General features: G+C 46.3%; 1 protein-coding gene across 2 annotated transcripts in view; it reads right to left on the reverse strand.

Moving 5' to 3' along the window:
* LOC309584562 (spindlin-Z-like) overlaps nucleotides 1-17,253 on the reverse strand; it is a 137,019-nt gene extending 119,766 nt beyond the window's left edge. For both annotated transcript variants that reach the window (XM_082300640.1, XM_082300639.1), the window contains exon 1: nucleotides 16,434-17,253. The gene's annotated coding sequence lies outside the window, so the exon portion shown is untranslated. The remainder of the gene's footprint in view (nucleotides 1-16,433) is intronic.
* Between the last annotated feature and the right edge of the window lie 5,377 nt (nucleotides 17,254-22,630).

Raw genomic sequence — 22,630 nt, forward strand, 5'->3', positions numbered from 1 at the left:
CGCCCTGCCTGCCCAGACCTCTGGGGGGTTCCCACCGCAGCTCTAGAGTTCGATACATCTCGTCTGCCACCTGGGATTTGTGCTCGTCACTGCTGTTCTGGCCTGCTGTTCCCAAGGGTCCGGCCGGACACCGGGATTAGCTGCCCAGGGGTTTGTGAAGCCTTTGTTCCATCCCTTCCCGGGATCCCAGGCTGCCAGTGCCGCGTGCTCCCCGAGCTCGCTCTGGAGCGCCCCCTGAAGCCGCAGGGGGAACTATCGCACCTGCCCTGCTCACCGGGAGCCACCAGCACCCCTGCCGGCCGCGACAGTAACTGCACCAAAGGGGAAAGGGCCTGACAGCCGAGAAGGCTGGCACTGGGTTTGTTTGCTGTTACTGCCATAGATATTGTTGTTTGTTTGCCTTGTTATACACACACATATATATATAATAGTAAAGAACTGTTATTCCTGTTCCTCATATCTTTGCCTGAAAGCCCTTTAATTTCAAAATTATAATAATTCGGAGGGAAGGGGGGTTGCAATTTTTTTTGTCTTCCATTTCAAGGGAGACTCCTGCCTTCCTTGGCAGACACCTGTCTTTCAAACCAAGACAGAAGGTAATTTTATTATATTATGTTATTGTACTTCAAAAGATTATATAACTGGAGGGACTGTCTGAATAGACTTTGAGGAATTACCTCTACAGACAAGCAAAATGTATACCTCAAACATTTAGTTCTTCTTGTCCTGTATTAGCAGAGAGGTGAAAAAATATGGCAAGAAAGAAGCCAAGACTCTAAGAATGAAGGCCATCTTGGAATCTTTTATTTTTCCGTAGCATACCTTGTTTGTCCTACAGAAAATGTGTATTGATTTCTTACTTTGATAATAATTTTTTATTAAAAAATCTTGCTTCTAAATTATTTTATTTATTGTACATGTGGCACAAATGGAAAAGAAATGGGAAAGTACATTCACCAAGATAGGACTTTAGAGTGAGAACTTTTGGCAGGGACAAGAGGTAGATCCTCCTCCTCAGCTTGAAAAATTTTTGCAGAAATCTTTATGTCTGACCTGCACTGGATTCAACAACATAAACACTTAATTATGTCCTGGATTTCCTGAAATCTTGCATAAATATATATTGGCAGTAAACAAAAAAACTCACAGAAAGGGAAAAAGTTAGGATCTCAGAAAGCAGGGTATCCCTCCCCTTATATACAGGTAGGGCTTTCTAGAAGTCTATCCTATGGATAAATAGAGCACACACAAGAACAGACACCTCCCTCTGCCTTTCATAGTCCATTGGGTGTATGTGGCAAGAAGTTAGGGACTACCCTGTGCCTGCCACAGCCAGTTCCAGCCTGCTCAGCAACAAATCCATCACTGGCCAAAGTTGAACCAATCAGCAAAGCTGATGGCACCTCTGTGGAAAAATTTAAAAATGGGAGAAGGGAACAAAAAGAAATGAAAAACAACAGAGGAAACACCAAGGTCAGAATAGAAAGAGCTTCATAGCAGAGCAAACATTCCTGAAGGAACTGCAGTCTGCAGAGAACCCATGCCAGAGCAGATATTCCTGAAAGGACTACAGCCTGTAGAGAACCCATGCCAGAACAGAAAAAAAGTGACAAGGAATGAGCAGCAGAGAAGCTGCTATATGCTGACCACAACAACTTACACATACACACACTGCATCACTGAAGGAACTGAGTGTAACCTGCAGACATAAGGGGCAAGGGAGTTTGGAGTAAAGCAGAGGCGGGGAAAAGGTGAAGGAAAAGTGTTTTCCTAAGTGTGTTCTCCATAAGTCTTTTAATGTTTGTTTTGATTCTGTTTCCCAACACTTGAATTAGTAATTTTATATCTATATATATAGATATATATATATATAGATATGAATTGGCAATAAATTAAGCTTTTTCAAAAACTCACTCCTCCGGTGATTAAATTCCCTAAGTCAAGTCTGTTTTGCTCATGGCAGTTAATTGGCAAGTGATCTCCCTGTCTTTGTTTTGACCCACAAAATTTGCTCCTCTTCTTCCTATTTTCTCCCATCACATCCCTGCTTCATATTTAAACTTGCCCTACCTCCACCCAAACATACAGTCTCCCAGAATTGTGGTTAGAGGCCTCAGCATGACTGACAACTAGGATGTTTACTCACAGCAAAGAATCCTGTCCCAAGTCATTATCATTTAAAAATATACTTTTCATCCAACATTGACAGCTACATCTCTAGTCATATGAATTAAATTTGCCTCATCCTCCTCTCAATACAAGCCAACATTGCTATAACTGAGAGTAGGAGTCAGTCAATCCCTCCCTCCCCCCCCCCCCCCAACTTTAAACAAGTGAATTGTTAGTGATAAATAACAGAGAATAGAAATTTTCAGTTTCCCTGAAGGTGCTGAATAGAGCTTAAAGACTAACTGGCAAAAAAAGATAAAAGGATGTAAAGGTATGCACACAGGATGATAAACATAGCTGGAACCAGTGGAGAACCAGATAAAGAGGCCTACAGTGAGTTTTTTTGCAAGTTACCTAACAAGAAGCAACAATGCATGCCCAAAGAAAAAGTTCAAGGGAAGGTGACCTTTAATATCGAAGCATTCAGTGAATACAACCACCAGAGGCCCCTTTTGATGACCCTCCAGGACCATAAAAGGACTTCCAGTAGGAGGCAGATGTATGCAAATTAATTCTAGGAAAGTGATGTTTATGTATCAGATAGGTGATATGCCGTAATGAATATGTATGATTATGATGGATAAATACCTTGTTGTAAAGTCTCATTGTACACACAGAATAAGGAGAGATCCTCTGTGTGTCCTATGCAGATAAAGAATGCCTGCTTTCTAATGCTTCAAATTGTGTTAGAAAGTTTATTCCGTCTGATTTCAGTATCATTAGGACAGCACATAAACCGGAAGAGAGGTTGCTTGCTCTCTGTCTTATTGCTGACACCTAACAGTAAAGTATGCTTAGAAGTATAAAATGGGGGGGGGACAGAGGACACACACAGAAGATCAAAAGAGATTTCATTCACAAATACTAGCAATAAAAATAAGCCAGTAGTCACCTGAGGTGCCCTCAGCAGTCAATGGACCAAGAGAGATTTCTATCTTGATTCCCTTCTAGAAAAAGCCTTTTCCTCAGTAGAGATGACTCTATGGGACCTGAGGGCAGCTTTTGTGAATGCTCCCCCTACTCACAAAATGTCAAGCAATAAGTACCAAATGATTTCCAATTTCCAAATATGTCAAACGCCTGTGTATTCCCTAACTCCAAAAGCATTTAAGAGTGAGATTTTTGAAAAGTATTTGCACCACACAAGAGACAGAATTTTCTGTTAAGCTGTTTTTTGAAGACACTCCTGTCAGTGGATATTTTGACAGATCAGATATCCTATAACTGCAGTTCCACTCATGGCAAATCAACCATTAATGAAATCTTGTGTCTTCTTTCAACATTAAGACAGAGATCTTATGACTGCCCAATATACAGGAGATTAAGGAACAGGATGGGCAAACAGCCATCAAAAATCATAAAGATGTAGCTGTCTTTTGAGTACAAGATGTGTTAGACAACCTACATTTTCCAAGTCTTATTTTCATTATTTGTAGAATTCGTAGAAAATTTAAAGACAGTTTACTCTCCAAACATTTTACAATTCAAGCTGAAGACCAGATAAGTTACAGATATACAGAAGAACTACAAAAAATGTTCATCAGTATGATGATGTCCATTAGCTAAGCATACCAGAGACCTAAGAACTGTACTGAATTTTAGTTGTTTGACACAGTATTTGAAAAAGGATAACAAGAAAACATAAATGTATTATGAGCAAAAAGTTTACTGATTTTTGGGGAATTTCAATCAATTTAATTTGTTGTCAAAAACTTTTAATTACCAATTCTGTTACTGAAACAAACAAAAAACCATGCTCATTCTCCCTCAGAAATCACAAAATAGCAGAATGATTGAGGTTGGAAGGGACCTCTGAAGATCATCTGGTTCAATCCCCCTGCTCAAGCAGGGCCACCTAGAGCCAGTTGTCCAGTACTATGTCTAGACAGATTTTGAATATTTCCAAGGACAGAGACTCCACCATCTCTCTGGGCAACCTGTCCCAGTGCTCGGTCATCCTCACAGTAAAGAAGTGTTTTCTAATGTTCAGATGGAATCTCCTGTGTTTCACTGTGTGGCCATTCCCTCTGGTCCTGTCCCTGTGTACCACTGGAAAGAGTCTAGCTCCATCTTCATTTCAGCCTCTCTTCAGGTATTTATAGATAATAAGATTCTACCCAAGCCTTCTTCAGGCTAAACATTCCCAGCTCTCTCAGCCTTTCCTCAGATGTGAGATGCTCTAGTGCCTTAATCATCTTAGTTGCCCTTCACTGGGCTCTGTCCAGTATGTCCATATGTCTCCTGTACTCTGGAGCCCAGAATTGGACATGGTACTCCGTGTGCGACCTCACCAGTGCTTAATATAAGGGAAGGATCACCTCCCTTGACCTGCTGGCAATACTTTGCATAATGCAGCCAAGCATAACATCAGGCTTCTTTGTTACAAGGGCACATTGCTGGCTCATGTTCAACCTGGTGCTCACCAGGATCTCCAGGTCCTTTTCTGCAAAGCTGCTTTCCAGATGGGTGGCTCCCAGCATGTACTGGTACATGAGGTTGTTCCTCAGGGGCAGAACTTGACACTTCCCTTTGGTGATTTTTATGAGGTTTTTGTCAGCCCATTTCTCCTGCCTGTCCAGGTCCCCCTGGATGGCAGCACAACCCTCTGGTATATCAGTCACTCCCTCCCTTGTTGAGGGTACACTCTGCCCCATCCATCCAGACAATTAATGAAGATGTTAAAAAGGACTGGATCCAGTATTGACCCCTGAGCTACACCATTAGCTACTGGCCTCCAACTAGACTTTGTGCTATTGAGCACCACTCTCTGGGTCCAGCCATTCAGACAGCTTTCAATCCACTTCATCATCCCTTGCCTCTGAAAAATCTCTCCTTCCCTCTGTTCTTTCTCCAATCCCATCACCACACATAAAAGTCTCTTTGATGGGGCAACAGGCAGCTCAGGAAATTTGGGTCAGTGTGTAGTGGTTCCTGTACTGGTAGCAGTCCCTTTAGAGTCAGGCCTCTCAGTTCCTGCTCAGACTACCACTTGAGCTCCTGCTCTCTTCCTGTTCCAGCATGGTCTTCTGTCTCCTCTTTCTTCTCTTCTGTTGTTATTTCTTTTCTTCCTTTTTTTCAGCATTTACCACCCTTCCGTGCTTTATTTTCACAGAGGCGCCACAAAGTTTACTGATTGGCTCATCTTTGACCTGCAATGGGGTTGCTGATGAGCTGTCTGGAACTAACAATTACAGGGCAGTCAACAAGTTTCTCCCACAGAGGTCACTTGTGAAGCCACACTCTGCTCTCCCCCCACACCTCAACCTTGCCAATTATACCCAATTAAAAAAATGTCACAAGAGAACTATTCTAGAACATGCTTTCTTCTATGCTGCTGGGAAATTCCAGATTTAAAAATCTCAACAACAAGTTTGAAATTATACAGTGCAGTTGTTACCTTTTTGAAAACACTAGGGAAGAATTTTTAATAAAGAAAATACATACTAAACAAGGAAACTGTTTGTGTTGTGAAAATTATTGTTTAATCTTAACATATACCTGACCAGAAATGTGATGTTTGATATTCTGGGGTTTTAGGAGCTCTCCTGTTTTTTTTTTTTCTGTTAAAGGAATTTTCCCCATTCATGTTGCTAGGGAAGCAAATGGCTGGGTACTTAAGAAAAACAAAAGAGCTGGCTACCCTTTTTGTTTCACCTGGGTGTGTGGGCAGTTCAGTCTCCAGCACTCAGCGTTCCCACAGACAGGGAGACTGCTTTCTTCGGCCGCTTCTTCCTTCTGCTGGACAAGCCCCGGGATCCCAAAGCCCGCCTTCCCTGCCCCGCTTGGAGCCAGGCTGTGGCCACCCTGCCCCGCCATTGCTTCGAGCCTTCGCTACGTTGTAGCCCTGCTCGCCCTGCCTGCCCAGACCTCCGGGGGTTCCCCGTTTGGACATATCTCGTCTGCCACCCGGGATTTGTGCTTGTCCCTACCATTCCAGCCTGCCGTTCCAGCCTGCTGTTCCCAAGGGTCCGGCCGGACACCGGGATTGGCTGCCCAGGGGTTTGTGAAGCTTCTTTGTTCCATCCCTTCCCGGGATCCCAGGGCACCAGTACCACGTGCTTCCCGAGCTCGTTCCGGAGCGCCCCCTGCAGCCACGGAGGAACCATCGCACCTGCCCTGCTCACCGGGAGCCACCAGCTCCCCTGCCGGCTGTGAGCAGAACTGCACCCAAGGGGAAAGGGCCTGACAGCTGAGAAGGCTGGGACTGGGTTTGTGATTGTTTGCTGTTACTGCCATAGTTATTGTTTGTTTGACTGGTTATACACATACAGATATATAATAGTAAAGAACTGTTATTCCTATTTTCCACATCTTTGCCTAAAGGCCCTTTGATTTCAAAATTATAATAACTCAGAGGGAAGGGGGGTTGCATCTGCCATTCCAAGGGGGGCTACTGCCTTCCTTAGCAGACACCTGTCTTTCAAACAAAGACAGATTTTGGCGCCCAATGTGGGGCCTGAGGGCTTTAAGAGAGAGAGGTGAAAAAGGAATAACAGTTCCTGAATAACTTAGTTTTGTGTGCTGGATATAGGAACCTTGTTAGGCAGCACTATGTGGTCTAGTTTACCCTGGTTCGGGTGGCAGGTGGTTGTGGCTATATTCTTCCCCTTTGCAGCTCCTTACCTAAACATGGGTCCTCTGACTAAGGCTACCATTGCTGTTATCCAGTTTGCGCTATGGGTCGAAAAGGTGAGGAATTAATGGGCTTTTAACTTCCTCTGGAATGTGGGTACATGGATAAAAAGCTATCACACAATAAGTGCATGTTTTTTCCTTCTGTGAGGAAATGACACCAGGGGAAGTTCTCTCCCAACCTCTCAACCAGTTCTTTGGGCCCACCCAACCAATTTTCGAAGGGTTTAGATTCCCTTGGAGTACTAACCAACTGGTGCTGGTAGGCCTACTCTATTTAGCACTCAGGGATAAGTTGAGATTGGCTTGGATAACTACCCAGACACCGGCCCCAGAGACTAGAGATCCTACTCCAGAGCCTGATCCTGCCCCAGAACCTGACACAGCCCCAGACACTAGTGATCCTGCCCCACAGCCTGACCCTGCCCCACAGCCTGATACCGCCCAACAGCCCACCTCAGAAATGGACTACCCGAACTGGGTGGGGGTACTGGTGAAGGGGACGCAGGAGATGCGCCAGGAGATATGCCAGGAGATGGGCCAGGTGCACCAGGGGATATGCCAGGAGATGAGCCAGGTGCGCCAGGGGATATGCCAATTGCTGAGGGAATACACCTCCTCAGCTAGTGAAAAACCCTCTCCCTGCCCCAAAGAGGGTGAGTCCGATGGTGCAGCAGTGGAACCCACGGATGTTACAACCGTCCAGGTTTCAGCCAAACCACAAGGACAACCACAGCCAGCAGCAGTCGCCCCTGTGCAAAGGAGGAAGTATAAGACCAAATCAGTACGACCAGTTAATGATGATGGGGAACCAGGGCCCTCACAACCAGCAGGAGAGCCAGAGCCAGAAATCATCACTGAGTCCCTGTCGTACGACACTCTGTAGTATGCGAAAAGACATAATGCGAAGGGGGCGTGAGCCTTATACAACCTGGCTGCTTCGGGTTTGGGACCTTATGGGCACAAGTGTGCAACTGGATAGTGGTGAGGCAAAGTATCTGGGATCATTGACCCAGGACCCAGGTGTGGACCAGATATTTGTAAGGGAGCCAGGGCCCCTTTCTCTCTGGGAGCGGCTCTTAATGAGTGTGAGAGAAAGGTTCATTCACAAAGAAAGAATGCAGGAGTACCATCATAGAATGCAGTGGAAGACACTCGAGGAAGGGATCCAGCAGCTAAGAGAGGTGGCAATATTAGAGGTACTCTTTGGGAGGGATGGACAGCATGATAATGACCCCGATAAGGTCAGGTGCACAGGACAGATGATGTGGAACCTGGCAAAGCTAGGGCCATCGCAATACACCACCTTCATTGCAACGATTGATACTGACAATAACCGAGAGACAGTGGGCTCTGTCACCAACAAGCTCAGGAATTATGACAGTATGGTCAATGGTCCGCTGAAAGCTCATGTCTCTGCTGTGGTCCAGGACCTCAAAGAGGAGATGAAGGAGGTCAGGGAAGAGATGAGGAAGATCAGTGTGGCACCAGTGCAAGTCACAGGCCCCCAAGTCAGAGCCCGTCGTTCCCCAGCTAGAGAGAGAGGGTACACCCCACGAGCTGAGCTGTGGTTTTTCCTGTGTGAGCATGGGGAAGACATGAGAAGGTGGGATGGGAAACCCACTTCTGTCCTGGCAGTGAGGGTGCGTGAACTCAAGGAGGGAGGCACTAACCGAGGGGGTTCCACTAAGGTGAAAGTAGCCTCAGCCTCCCGTGATCGAGCTGCCAGGTATTACAGAAGGGAGGATGATATGTCAGATCCCCTTGAAGGGACCTCAAGCATGCACGCCCAGGGAAAGAATGATAACCAGGGCTAGAGGGGCCCTGCCTCTAGCCAGGTAGAGGCACGGGTGAACCATGTTTTCTGGATGGTGTGGATCCGATGGCCTGGCACATCAGAGCCACAGAAATATGATGCATTGGTTGATACTGGGGCACAGTGTACTTTAATGCCATCGAGATGTGGGGGCAGAACCTGTATCCATCGCTGGGATGACTGGGGAATCACAGCAGTTGACCCTTTTGGAAGCTGAGGTGAGCCTGACTGGGAAGGAGTGGCAAAAGCATCCGATTGCGACTGGCCCAGAGGCCCCGTGTATTCTGGGCATAGACTTCCTTCAGAATGGCTATTGCAAAGACCCGAAAGGACTCAGGTGGGCATTTGGGATTGCTGCTGTGGAGGCAGAGGGCATTAGGCAATTGAACACCCTGCCTGGACTATCAGAGAATCCTTCTGCAGTTGGGCTCCTGAAAGTGGAAGAGCAACGAGTGCCAGTTGTCACCTCAACAGTGCACCGCTGGCAGTATCGGACAAATCGAGATGCTGTGATCCCCATCCACAAGATGATCCATGAGCTGGAGAGCCAGGGGGTGGTCAGCAAGACCCACTCACCCTTCAACAGCCCCATCTGGCCTGTGCACAAGTCTGACGGGGAATGGAGATTGACTGTGGACTATCGTGGCTTGAATGAAGTGACTCCACCATTAAGCGCTGCTGTGCCGGACATGTTGGAGCTCCTGTACAAGCTGGAGTCCAAAGCAGTGAAGTGGTACGCCACTATTGACATTGCTAATGCATTTTTCTCCATTCCTCTGGCAGCAGAGTGCAGGCCTCAGTTTGCTTTCACCTGGAGGGGTGTGCAGTACACCTGGAACCGACTGCCCCAGGGGTGGAAGCACAGTCCCACCATTTGCCATGGAGTGATCCAGGCTACACTGGAAGAGGGTGAGGGCCCAGAACATCTGCAGTACACTGATGACATCATTGTGTGGGGGAACACAGCATCGGAGGTATTTGAGAAAGGAGAGAGAATCATCCAAATTCTCCTGGAAGCTGGATTCACCATCAAGAAGAGCAAAGTCAAGGGACCTGCCCGAGAGATCCAGTTCCTGGGAGCAAAGTGGCAAGATGGACGACATCAGATTCCTACTGAGGTCATCAACAAGAGCACTGCGATGTCTCCACCGACCAACAAGAAGGAAACACAAGCTTTCCTAGGTGCCATAGGTTTCTGGAGAATGCACATTCCCGAGTACAGCCAGATCGTTAGCCCTCTCTACCTGGTTATCCGCAAGAAAAACGATTTCCACTGGGGCCCTGAACAGCAGCAAGCCTTCGCCCAAATCAAGCAGGAAATTGCTCACGCCGTAGCCCTTGGCCCAGTCAGGACAGGACCAGAGGTGAAGAACGTGCTCTACTCTGCAGCCGGGAACAATGGTCTGTCCTGGAGCCTCTGGTAGAAGGCGCCTGGTGAGACTCGGGGCCGACCACTGGGATTCTGGAGTCGAAGCTACAGAGGGTCTGAAGCCAACTACACTCCCACAGAGAAAGAAATCTTGGCAGCTTATGAAGGAGTCCAAGCTGCTTCAGAAGTAATCGGCACAGAGGCACAACTCCTCCTGGCACCCCGACTACTGGTGCTGGGGTGGATGTTCAAAGGAAAGGTTCTTTCCACGCATCACGCCACCAATGCTACTTGGAGCAAACAGATTGCTCTCATCACACAGCGCGCCCGAATTGGAAACCCAAGTCGCCCTGGGATCTTGGAAATAATCATGAACTGGCCAGAAGGTGAGACTTTTGGGTTATCTTCTGAAGAAGAGGAGCAGGTGACACGTGCCAAAGAAGCCCCACCATATAACGAGCTACCAGAGAATGAAAGACAATACGCCCTCTTCACTGATGGTTCCTGCCGAATTGTAGGCGCTAGCCAGAAATGGAAAGCCGCTGTATGGAGCCCCACACGACAAGTTGCACAGGCTACTGAAGGAGAAGGTGGATCGAGCCAATTTGCTGAACTCAAAGCCATCCAATTAGCTCTGGACATAGCTGAAAGAGAGAAGTGGCCAAAGATCTACCTCAACACTGATTCATGGATAGTAGCCAATGCTCTGTGGGGTTGGCTGGAAAGGTGGAAGAAGGCAAACTGGCAGCGCAGAGGAAAACCAATCTGGGCTGCTGAGGAGTGGAAAGGCATTGCCACTCGGGTAGAGAAGCTACCCCTGAAGGTCCGCCATGTAGATGCTCATGTCCCTAAGAGTAGGGCTAATGAAGAACATCGTAACAACAAACAGGTAGATCAGGCTGCGAAAATAGACGTGTCCCAGATAGACTTGGATTGGCAACATAAAGGAGAACTGTTCCTAGCTCGATGGGCCCATGATGCCTCAGGCCATCAGGGCAGAGATACCACCTATAGGTGGGCACAAGATTGAGGGGTGGATCTAACCATGGACAGTATCTCCCAGGTTATCCATGATTGTGAGACATGCGCTGCAATCAAGCAGGCCAAGCGGGTGAAGCCCCTGTGGTATGGTGGGCGACGGTCCAAATATAAGTATGGGGAGGCCTGGCAGATTGATTACATCACACTGCCTCAAACATGCCAAGGCAAGCACTATGTGCTCACAATGGTAGAAGCCACCACTGGATGACTGGAGACCTACCCTGTGCCTCATGCTACTGGCCGTAACACCATCCTGGGTCTTGAAAAGCAAGTCCTTTGGAGGCATGGTACCCCTGAGAGAATCGAGTCTGATAATGGGACTCATTTCAAGAATGGCCTTATCAACACCTGGGCTAGAGAACATGGCATAGAGTGGGTGTACCACATCCCTTACCATGCACCAGCAGCTGGGAAGGTTGAGCAATGTAATGGATTGCTTAAAACCACCTTGAAGGCACTGGGTGGGGGGACTTTCAAAAACTCGGAGGTGCATTTAGCAAGAGCCACCTGGTTAGTTAACACCCGAGGCTCCACCAGCCGAGCAGGCCCTGCCCAATCTCAACCTCTACAAACAACAGACGGTGATAAGGTTCCAGTGGTGCATGAGAGGTATGCTTGGAAAGACTATTTGGGTTAATTCTGCCTTGAGCAAAGAGAAACCCATCCATGGGGTTGTTTTTGCTCAGGGACCAGGTTGCACCTGGTGGGCGGTGCCAAAGGATGGAGAGACCTGATGCATACCTCTAGGGGACCTTGTTTTAGGGTGAACTACCCATGGCTCTGTACTTGTATCAGTATCAGCATGTATATATGCATATAATTCAGGTGATGCATGTATTTATATGGTTAAAAGGGTTAATTTTCATGTAACATGTTAGTATGGGAAAAATTCGGGGTGGATAATGTTGGGGTTTTAGGAGCTCTCCTGGCTTTCTCTTAAAGGAATTTTCCCCATTTGTGTTGCTAGGGAAGCAAATGGCCGGGTACTTAAGAAAAACAAAAGAGCTGGCTATCCTTTTTGTTTCACCTGGGTGTGTGGGCAGTTCAGTCTCCAGCACTCAGCGTTCCCACAGACAGGGAGACTGCTTTCTTCGGCCGCTTCTTCCTTCTGCTGGACAAACCCTGGGATCCCAAAGCCCGCCTTCCCTGCCCCGCTTGGAGCCAGGCTGTGGCCACCCTGCCCCGCCGTTGCTTCGAGCCTTCGCTACATTGTAGCCCTGCTCGCCCTGCCTGCCCAGACCTCCGGGGGTTCCCCGTTTGGACATATCTCGTCTGCCACCCGGGATTTGTGCTTGTCCCTACCATTCCAGCCTGCCGTTCCAGCCTGCTGTTCCCAAGGGTCCGGCCGGACACCGGGATTGGCTGCCCAGGGGTTTGTGAAGCTTCTTTGTTCCATCCCTTCCCGGGATCCCAGGGCACCAGTACCACGTGCTTCCCGAGCTCGTTCAGGAGCGCCCCCTGCAGCCGCGGAGGAACCATCGCACCTGCCCTGCTCACCGGGAGCCGCGAGCGCCCCTGCCGGCTGTGAGCAGAACTGCACCCAAGGGGAAAGGGCCTGACAGCCGAGAAGGCTGGGACTGGGTTTGTGATTGTTTGCTGTTACTGCCATAGTTATTGTTGTTTGTTTGACTGGTTATACACATATAGATATATAATAGTAAAGAACTGTTATTCCTATTTTCCACATCTTTGCCTAAAGGCCCTTTGATTTCAAAATTATAATAACTCAGAGGGAAGGGGGGTTGCATCTGCCATTCCAAGGGGGGCTACTGCCTTCCTTAGCAGACACCTGTCTTTCAAATCGAGACAGATATGTCTTTCAGTTGTGCTTCTTGGAGTAAGAGGTCATGATCCAGTAAATCTCATTTTTACATTTAAATGGGATTAATACAGGTTCAGAAAAAAAAGAAAAGAGTAATCTATATTTTTGAAAGGGGGGTCAACTTAAGTTGTAGATAGGTGAAGGGTTTTTTTCAGAAATTAGCATAATGGCAGCTTAGTATGCTTTAGATCAAGTCAGTGAACACTACTGAAAATGTCAAGCTTAGTTCTTAATTTTAGAAGTGACTGGCAACATCTGGGCAAAGCAATACCACCTTAAGAAGCAGCACCAGTGGTAGACATCAGTTTGCTACGTAAGGTTATACTTTACAACCTAGTCACCATAGTAATCTTAAAACAGAATAGTTACCCACGTTCCCTATATTCATTACTTGTTCTGACCTAATATTAATGTGGGGGATACAAAAAGAACCCACCAAGCAATACAGTGGATAGAATTAAAAAGCCTTTGAGGTACACATTCAGAGGGAATTATCATCTTAATAGGCTATACCCAAAGTTACATAGGGAACTTGGTATTCAGGACTACCTCTGAACCACTAGGAAGACTGAAAACAGAAGGATGAGAGATCAACCAGTGACCTTAAACATTAACAATATATTTTATTGGAGCACTTTTATCCTAAAGCATTTCCAAACTTGCAGATACAAGCAGTCTTAAGCAAACAGGCTCCCCAGAACTCTGACACTAAAGCCAAAAACTCCAGAAAGGAACATTAAGACTAGCCAGTTTACCATACACCACTGATCACTCCCAGAAAATGGAACTGCAGGGATTGAATCCAAATCACTTCAATTAAAGTAGCTGGCACTGTTAATACAAGGGGACTATCAGCTACAACATGGTCAAAGAATAGGAAAACATTCTCCTCAACCTCTCAAATAGTCAAATCAATTCACCTCCTACATTTCTGCGTGTCATCACCAAATTCACATTTTAGATTAAAACAGAAAGTTAAATCCAACCACTGTCACATGAAAAAAAGTAGTAAGTACTGTATATTATTCAATTAAATAATTTCACCATTACTTGAAAATTACTTTAGCAATGCCAGGCCCATTTTCCACCGTTCATAGATAAAATACAAATTAGTTAACTAATGTTTTAACTAGTTAATGATAGTTAGAGTAACTGAGTGCTACACAAATTCACCGACATATCAAGTTACAGACTTTTGCTCACTTTTCCATCTAGAAATATTACAATTGGCTTGGGAGCCATGACATGAATACATATTTCAAAATGCAATTTGGATTACTCCACTCAAGTTTTACATTGTGGTAAACTCGATCCTATTATTTATTGTCTCCTCCAGTTAATCAACACTTGTTAATGGTGAGGGAAAAAGCAGGAGGGAAAAAAATTAAATAAATTATTAATATATGATACTTAATTCTAGCATTAAAATGCAGTAACTACTTCTATTTCAATAAGAACTATGATTATGCTATGCCAGTGCTCCTCCACTGGAAGCTTCCAAAGCAAAGTAGCAAAAACAAGCAAACAAACAAAAAGTTAGGACATTAGGGCACTGCTCTGATAGAAGCCATGGCTATCAATAGGCTCATACTTTGAATAAAGACTGAGTTTTTAAATATAATCTTTGAAAACGAAACACTATGAGTTACAGTAACATATATATTTAGAAAGCAATAGCATCACATCCTTTGCAACTTGGGTACTCATCCTTAAAACCTAGATATGCTGTTCCCCAGCAGATCATTTTAGGACTGCCCAAGACATTAAAATGTTATTTTGGCTTTATGTCATTAAAAACCCCAACAACCCAATAAAATATATGTTATTTTCTTTGAAGTCAGAAGGGGGTACTCTGAATAAATGCGGTTGGGAGGTGCTGAACTGAACATTTGTCTTGTGTTAGAAGTCAGAAATATGCTGTTGTGTAGTTCAATATCACACTTCAGTTCACGATGCCATGCCTTTTTACTTTTTAAGAAAAAATGTTCCTTTTAACAACAAAAACAACACACTTCTGTTTATACTATTGTCATCACAAAGGCAAATAATTCTGTGACAGAAAACTAGCAACACAAAGAGACCTTGCAAGTGTTAATTCCAGTTTTATATCTTGTGATCTGTGAGCTATTTAAGATATTGACAAGGAGATACAGAGAAAGCCAATACCTATGCTATGTTTTTTCACTACACAATGCCTATTCTAACATAAGTAGCTCAGGTTTTTTTAATAAGACTGTGCCAAGTTGATATCTTATACTGAGCTACATCCCAAAATGAAAGAAATTACTAGATCATTTTGCAAGCATAATAAAGCATTTCATCTCTGCCAGCACTTTGGTGCACCAGCCCCCTCCCCCCAAAGAGATACGCGCATTCCAGCCGAGCCTCTCTCAGCAGGGCTCAGCCAATTCTCCCCCTCCCTCCAGGCCTTGCTAGGTTCCCAAACCCCCTCTGATTTTAGGTTTGGATTTTGTTGTAAACGGCAAAACGAAAGGAGAAAGCCTCCAAAGTGATGATCCTTACCCTTGAAATCCCGCCATGGGAGCAATAAGGAAGGTGAATTCTTTTTTTTAATGGGAGATGAATGAGAAGAAACAAAAGACTAAATGGAGAAGAGGATAAGCAGTGGAGACAGAGCGAGAAAGAGAAGAGCCCGGTGAAGGAGCAGGGCGAACGTCAGCCATGTTGTGTGTGTTAGTCCAGTATTTACAAACCTGCAGCTGCAGCAGCGTTTTGAGTCTGGAAGAGAGGGGAAAGAAGGGAGGGGGAAAGAAAGGAGAGGAGGGAGGAGAGAGAGGGAATCGAGGAGGGAGGAGAGAGAGGGAATCGAGGAGGGAGGAGGGGAAAGCGGCAACAGCAGCAGACAAAGGAACCCAGAAAAGCGCGAGCAAAGCGCGCGCATACGTACACACACTCTGGGTGTCCCAGACAGAAGCGGTGGCGTGTGCAACTCCAGTGCTGCCAGCCCGACGCGTTAGCAACTTTCACAGCTCCAGCCTTTGGCTACTGAGGCACGGCCGAGCTCGGCCACCACCCTCACATCCCCTTCACCACATTTTCTCATGAGGGGAGCGAATAGATGACAGGTCAGAGATACCTGCCTCTCCCAACGTGCACTCTGCTGGGAGCCCCTTAGCGGGCCCCAGCCCACAGTACAATAGATCCACAGAGAGGAAGGGGGAATGTGCAGCTGCGACGCCTTCTCTCCAGCAACGGACGCGATGTGGGCGGGGTAGATACCAGGAGGGGCCATGCCAAACGAGGGCAGCAGTCCCCCGGAGCCCAAAAGAGTGGTGGTTGCCAAGGAGTCGGGGCGCTACGTGGGAAGGAGCCCGAGGGCCCCCACTCTCGCCCGCCTCCCGCGGCTTCCAGGCGGGCTGCTGAGGCAGACAGTGAAGAAGAAAGGGTTAACAGAGACGGAACACCGCAAGTATATAAATAACGTCAGCCGCAGCGGAGGAGGAGGGGAGGGAAAGCTAGGAACAGCGGCTCCGAGCTCATTCCACAGCGACTCCCTCCGATTTTACCCGGTCCTAGGCTGCGCTTTCCTTTCCCTTCCCCCTTCCCCTGCACTCACTACTCACCTGCTGGGGGAATGGGCGCCTGGGAGTGCCAGGAGGATGGTCTAGAAGCGTTAGCACTGCAGCCGCAGCAGTCCTCCTGCCTCACTAGGCCACTCAGATTCTCTGCGGCAGCAGTATAGGGACCTGCTCCTCTTGTTTCGTTTGTCCCACTCCGCAGTCACCACTGCTGCCTCCAATTCGCCTCTGCTACATTTGGATCCTCCTCTCCGTACACGAACTCTTCCACCAGGATAGAGGCCTCCTCACCTTCCTGCCAAATAGTGAGCTACCCGCATCGAGACGTTCAAAACACGGGACCGGACACCGCCCTCTTCCCCTCCACCAACACGCAGGCGCACTGCAAATTCCGAACTGCGACAGGAGCGCAGGAAGCAATCCTCCACCTAGTTCACCGCTACTCGTTACTGCGCAGGCGCTTCTGTACCTCCACTGCCGTCTCTCGGTGCTCCGTCGAGGAGAGTGGTGTCGTAGCGGAGAGCGGTGTGGGCTTGACCCCAGTTGGCTGTCTGTTAGCCCTTCTCCAAATTCAGGCCACTAGGCCCTGGGGCGGTGAATGTCCGTCTTTCGTGAAGTGGCCACAGTGCTTTATGGTAGCGGTACCGCTTTCTCAAACAGGCCTTGGGAGCCAGTGGCTGTACACCGCCCTCTCGCCATCATAGGAAAGAAAATGTGTAAGCCATCATAAGAAAGAAAAATCAGCTATGGACATCCTGTGTTACAAATTTGGCCCGTGACGACTGAGGAGAGAGGCTAGAACGCAAAGCATAGAATTACAAAGGTATGTATTTATTCATGTGCATGAGATGTCTCAGCCAAACAAGGGATTTTTAGGGGGTTTATACCTTATGCGACAAGGGTATGATATGAATCAACCACCTACTAATGCAGATTTCCAATTGTCTAATCATAAACGTGGTACAGCATAGCAACATACATTACAAAAATGTATTTTGTAGGTAGTGCAGTATAATTATCTGTCAGCATCCTTGTGACTTATCTGTTAATCTAGATGTTTCCATCATTAACTTCTGCAAATTTATTAGGCATCAGCAATTTATGTTTCTCTTAGATATGGATCCTTTGGATAAGAAACTTCTGTTCTTGCAAAAATTAATTTAGTTGATCACTTGTCCTTAGTAGGGGCCTTGGGTCTCCAGATAATGATTCAGCAATTATACACTAATAATGTTCTTAGCTCCTATTGACTGTGTGGTCTTAATAATTTATATCATGCCTACTAGAAATGAAAATAAAGATTTGACCAGGTGCCTTGGGGCCTTCAAAGCCAGTAAGGAGGGGAGTAGTCAGCATGGTGCCCAAAAATCTGGAGGCCAATAGGGAAGGGGAGAAGTCAGCCTGGTGCGAAGGACCTTCAAGACCTGATGAGGAGGCAAAAAGGGACCGATACTTGACCAGCTCAGTCACAGAAAATGGCCATTTACCTTATAAAATGGCATTAGTTATGCTAGCCATATTACCAGAGATCAGGAGCAGGAGGTACCAGTTGCAGCTGTACATAAATTTCCTAGCCTTTTTGGATGCTTTGAAGTACCACCTGGTTTGGTTAAGAATAAAATGGCTGAACTCTTACAGAAGCTTTGAATGTTATTGAGTAGCTTTGCATGAGAACCAGGTTCCCTCTGGTCCCAGAAAATTTTGCTTTCTTGATATCCTTCCAAACTAAAGAGAAACAGCCTTAACTGATGAAAAAAACCCACAGCCCTCTTGATTTGATGGGAGAATCAAGAACCCTCAGTAATCAAGTGGCTAGATCTTTGCTTGATCTGAATTTGAAGGAGGAATGATGTCTTGATTCTGATCTTGATCTTCAATTAATATCTTTAAATGCAAATACCTCTTTTGCTTTAATGTAACTTTAAAGAAGCAATTATCTGTTTGTGATAACTATTTGACTACTTGGCTAATTTGTCTTTTTCAAGCAAGCTACTGTAGAGCTATCACAGGAATTATTTAAAGTCAACAGAAACAGAAGCCTCCTTCCAATGTGTTTCCTTTCTGACATGGTTACAACTGATTAAATGTATTATGCTAGCAGGAACCAACCTATCTTTTAGCAACTTGAATAAAACATAAATAAGTTTCAAAATCAGGTGATGTAAATTAAATAAATAGAATAGTTCCAGTTGGAAGAGACCTACAATGATCATCTAGTCAACTGTGTGACTATTTCAGGAAAATTTGCCTTCTTTAAGTGAATTCTTGCATACTACAGGAAGTAGTGAATAAAGCCAATCTTTTAAGATAAATGCTCCAATTACTACTAAATTAAAAGTCAACTGTATCAGATATTACTTCCTTCTGCTAGCAGTGACTTCTGGAAAACATATTTAACTTCTAGGAACAGGCTTGTAACAAATCGGCCATATTTAGAATTGGAAAAAAGATTGAAAAACATATTTAAAAGAAATAGTACTTCAAATTGAGCAAAATCTGAAAACTAACTGAGATTTAAGAGGTTGGATGAGTTCAGCCTCCAGTTTATTAGGCTAGATGAATTTAACTCAGTAAAAAAGGTTTTCAAAATGCAACAATTAATAATAGAGAGTTGGTGGGTTTGCTGTAAAAATATATAACATATAGGTCAAGATTTTAATCCTCAAGAGTTGGTCGATATGGGAAAGTTTTAGTGCCTTCCCTTCCCAAATTTCATTATCAATTAATGATTAGTTTTTTACTTTTACCAGTTGTATTGGGTCTGGCTGAGCTGGAGTTCATTTTCCCATAGCAGCTCTCACAGTGCTGTACTTTGCATTGGGAGCTGGAAAGGTGTTGAGAACACACCAGTGTTTTGGCTACTGCTGAGCGGCATTGGCACAGCATCAGCGCTGTCTCTCAACATTCCACCCCCCATCAGTAGGCTGGGAGTGGGCAAGATCCTGGGAGGGGACACAACCAGGCCAGCTGACCCAAATTAACCAAAGGTATATTCCATACCATATGACATCAGCTCAGATATAAAAGCTAAGGGAGGGTGTCGGGGTCTCCTCCCCCTACCGTGTAGCCCTGGGAGAGGGGCCCTGAGGGGAGGCACGGGGTTTCCTAGCCCCTGGGCAGCCTCGTTCCCGATTGGTTGGTTTGTGTTTCACTGCGCGGGCAAGGACCCTCGGTCCCGGATTGTAGGAGTTCCTCGGCAGAGCTCCGGCCATGCAGCTGGAGAAATAAACATCTCTCTGAAACATCTACCAAGAATCTGTCTATATATATTTCTTTCCCACGGGACTCCTGGTTTGATATATGCATGTTACAGTATCCCCACTGTAACAGGAGGGGAAAAGAATGGGGGGGGACAACGGACATTTGTTACTTTACAGTGTTTGCCTTCTGGAACAACCGCTATGCGTGCTGAAGCCCTGCTTCCCAGGAAGTGGTTGGACATCGCTATCTGATGGGAAGTCGAGAATAAACTTTTTTTCCTCTTTACTAATGCGTGTGCAATTTTTCACTTTTTTTGTTTTAGTTAACTGTCTTATCTCAACCTACTAGTTGTTTTCCATCTTATTTTCTCTCCCCTGTCCTGCTGGGAAGGGGAGTGATATAGTGGCTTGGTGGGCACCTGGTGTCCAGCCAAGGTCAACGCACTAGATCAGTGTAGTTACATTGATTTTTGTGAATAAATGATCCCTACTATGTTTCAAAGAATGTTAAACCACTGAAAGGAAAAAAGAAAGTCTAATAAATGTCCCTGGAGGGAAAAGTCACTGATAGTAGTCAGAAATCCCTTTGAAACAGATATGACTTACTGTTATTTAAGATGAGACCAATTCTTCAACAGACTGTCTGGTCACAGCAAGACAATACTAAATGAATCATACTACTGTTGCAGATATTTAAACCCTTCTCCCACTCCTTACTTGTGTCTTCAGTTTTCCATTACACAGATGCAGTACTCCTCAGGCTTTTGGTAGACAATGTATAGTATTTTTCCCTCTAAATAATTACATTTAGGTAGAGAAAATCTCTATGATAGTCAAAGAAGTCCAAACTGTACTTCTTATTTCCTCTTTATTTTCTTTATATGGACTTTGAAGCATAAAAGGCTTGATGAGCAACTTAATTTGCAAATACTGTTAAGAGATGTTAGGAGCCTGGCAACCTCCTCCAGCCACTTCAGCCCAGGACTCCCTCCTGCTCAGTTTCTTAAGCCCAGCCCAGTATCCTGGGCACTCGGAGTCTCTGCTCAGGTTGAGGGACTCAGCTGTCACTTACCTGTTTGCAGGTTCAACCAGTAGCAAAGCTGAGAATGTATCCCAAAAACACACAGAGAGCATGCTGACATGGCTGGTTATACAGACTGCCCCAGACAAGGTGCTGCCTTCAACAGCACCTAACATACAGGACCTGCATAAAACATAAAAATAGACAGCCAAGCTCCCTTTCTCCTCTGGCTGGTAGAGATAAAAAGTCACTAGTTAAAAGACACACACACGTTTGAGGATCCCTCAAGTACTGTCATGGACCCTCTGTCTACCTGGTAGCCCTGCCCCAGTCCCAGACCCTCTTACTTGCTTCATGGATGCCGACTCAGGCTAATTGAGCTTGATGCTGGATAGCAAACATGAATTCGCTCACAAGCTCATCCCCCAGGCACTCTACATTCACAAGTCCCCATGGACATACCAGCATTAACCCTTGCCTGCCCAGTGTCACAGCCCAGACCCAAGACCCCTCTGCTACTTGCTGGCAAGTACAGCTTGAAGTTTGCTAGTGAATATGCTTGCACATGCATACCCACACAGCTGGTTTGGGGAAGATACGGACACTCAACTTCCCCCTGCCCCTCAGCAGCCAGATCTAGGCACACAAGCTGTGACCTGCAGTCCTGCTCCAGCCATTGGCATTGAGCCTCTCACTTGCCTCACTGATGCCAGTTCCCCCCAATATCTGGCTTTCAGGACACATGCTGTTCCCCACCCAGTGGCTGAAAGCAAAAGACCCCCACTCCGGTAGCTGACACTACTGGCTATGGGGCACCTATACCCCCAGTCTGACTCTAGTAGCCAACAACTCTGGTGGCCGGTGAGCCTACGATACAAGGGACAAAGATGGGACAGTCCCTAGTACCAAAGATTCCTCCCCAGGTTAGGGTGAGAAAAGAAGCTTCCCCCAGGATGCTTTGCCCTGCTATGTTAATGTACCCCAGTTCTGCTTCCCTGGTTGGCCGTTGGCCTCCCCACCCCCTTGTTACCTTATATGTCCCATGCCCCAGAAGGTTCTCCACTCCAAGTTCCCCCCATTGGCCCTTGCCCCTCGCCACTCCCCCAGAGTTTCCCCATTGGCTCCCATTCCCTAGTCCTGCCTATGTACCGCCCCCATGCCCAGATCATTGGTCCCTGATGCTTGATCCGCTCCTGTATTTAAACCTGGACCCTCCATTGTTCTTTGTCTTTGTCCCTGGAACCCTTCACGGTGTGACAGCAATAAACCTTGTCCGTCCTAGACCGTCGTGAGACAGGTTAGTTTTACCCTACTGATGATGTGTTGTTGCAATAGTAATCCTGCTTTTTACACTGTATTCACATTGGCCATAGCCAAGTTCTGCACCAGTTCCCTGCGGGCCTCTGCGTTCTCGTCCATGGAACCCCATATGAGGACCCTTCCCGGCTCTTTGTCATCGATCCATTCCTGGAGCTATCCATGTGTGTGTGCGTGCATGCGTGTGTGAGTGTGTGGTGGTCCTGCCGAGCGGCTTCACTAAGGAGACGCTTTTAGGAAGGTCGCAGCACCTCGCACTCTGACAAGCCCAGGTGCCCGGCTAGTGACAGAGTGGCGCCCGAACAGGGACCTCGTTGGAGCTTCCCTGTAAACGTCTCCAGCGGCTTTTCGCCGCTGTAAGCAAGCCGCTTTTGGTGCAGCCATTTCCCCAGAGAGAGTGCTGAGTTTTATCAGGGTGATCCGAGGGGTGACCAACAACCTTCTCGGGAAAGAGAAGACTGGTCAGGGATCAACGGACCATCCCAAGAATTTCAGTTGACCCTTTGGTGAGCGTATTTCGGGTCACTTTTTATCCTTTTCATTATCCTCTTTTCTCTCGGGTGTTGGGAAGAGTGTGGAGATGGGGGCTTTAACCCACACCCAGCAGGAAGCCTTTCTCCAAGTTTTGAGAGCCCTTGTTTGGGGAAATTTTTGTTTTTCAAAGGAAGATTTAATGAGTTTTGTTCATTGGTTGTTTAAGCATT

Source organism: Coloeus monedula (assembly GCF_965178545.1).
Source record: "Coloeus monedula genome assembly, chromosome: W".
Taxonomy (NCBI): Eukaryota; Metazoa; Chordata; class Aves; order Passeriformes; family Corvidae; genus Coloeus; species Coloeus monedula.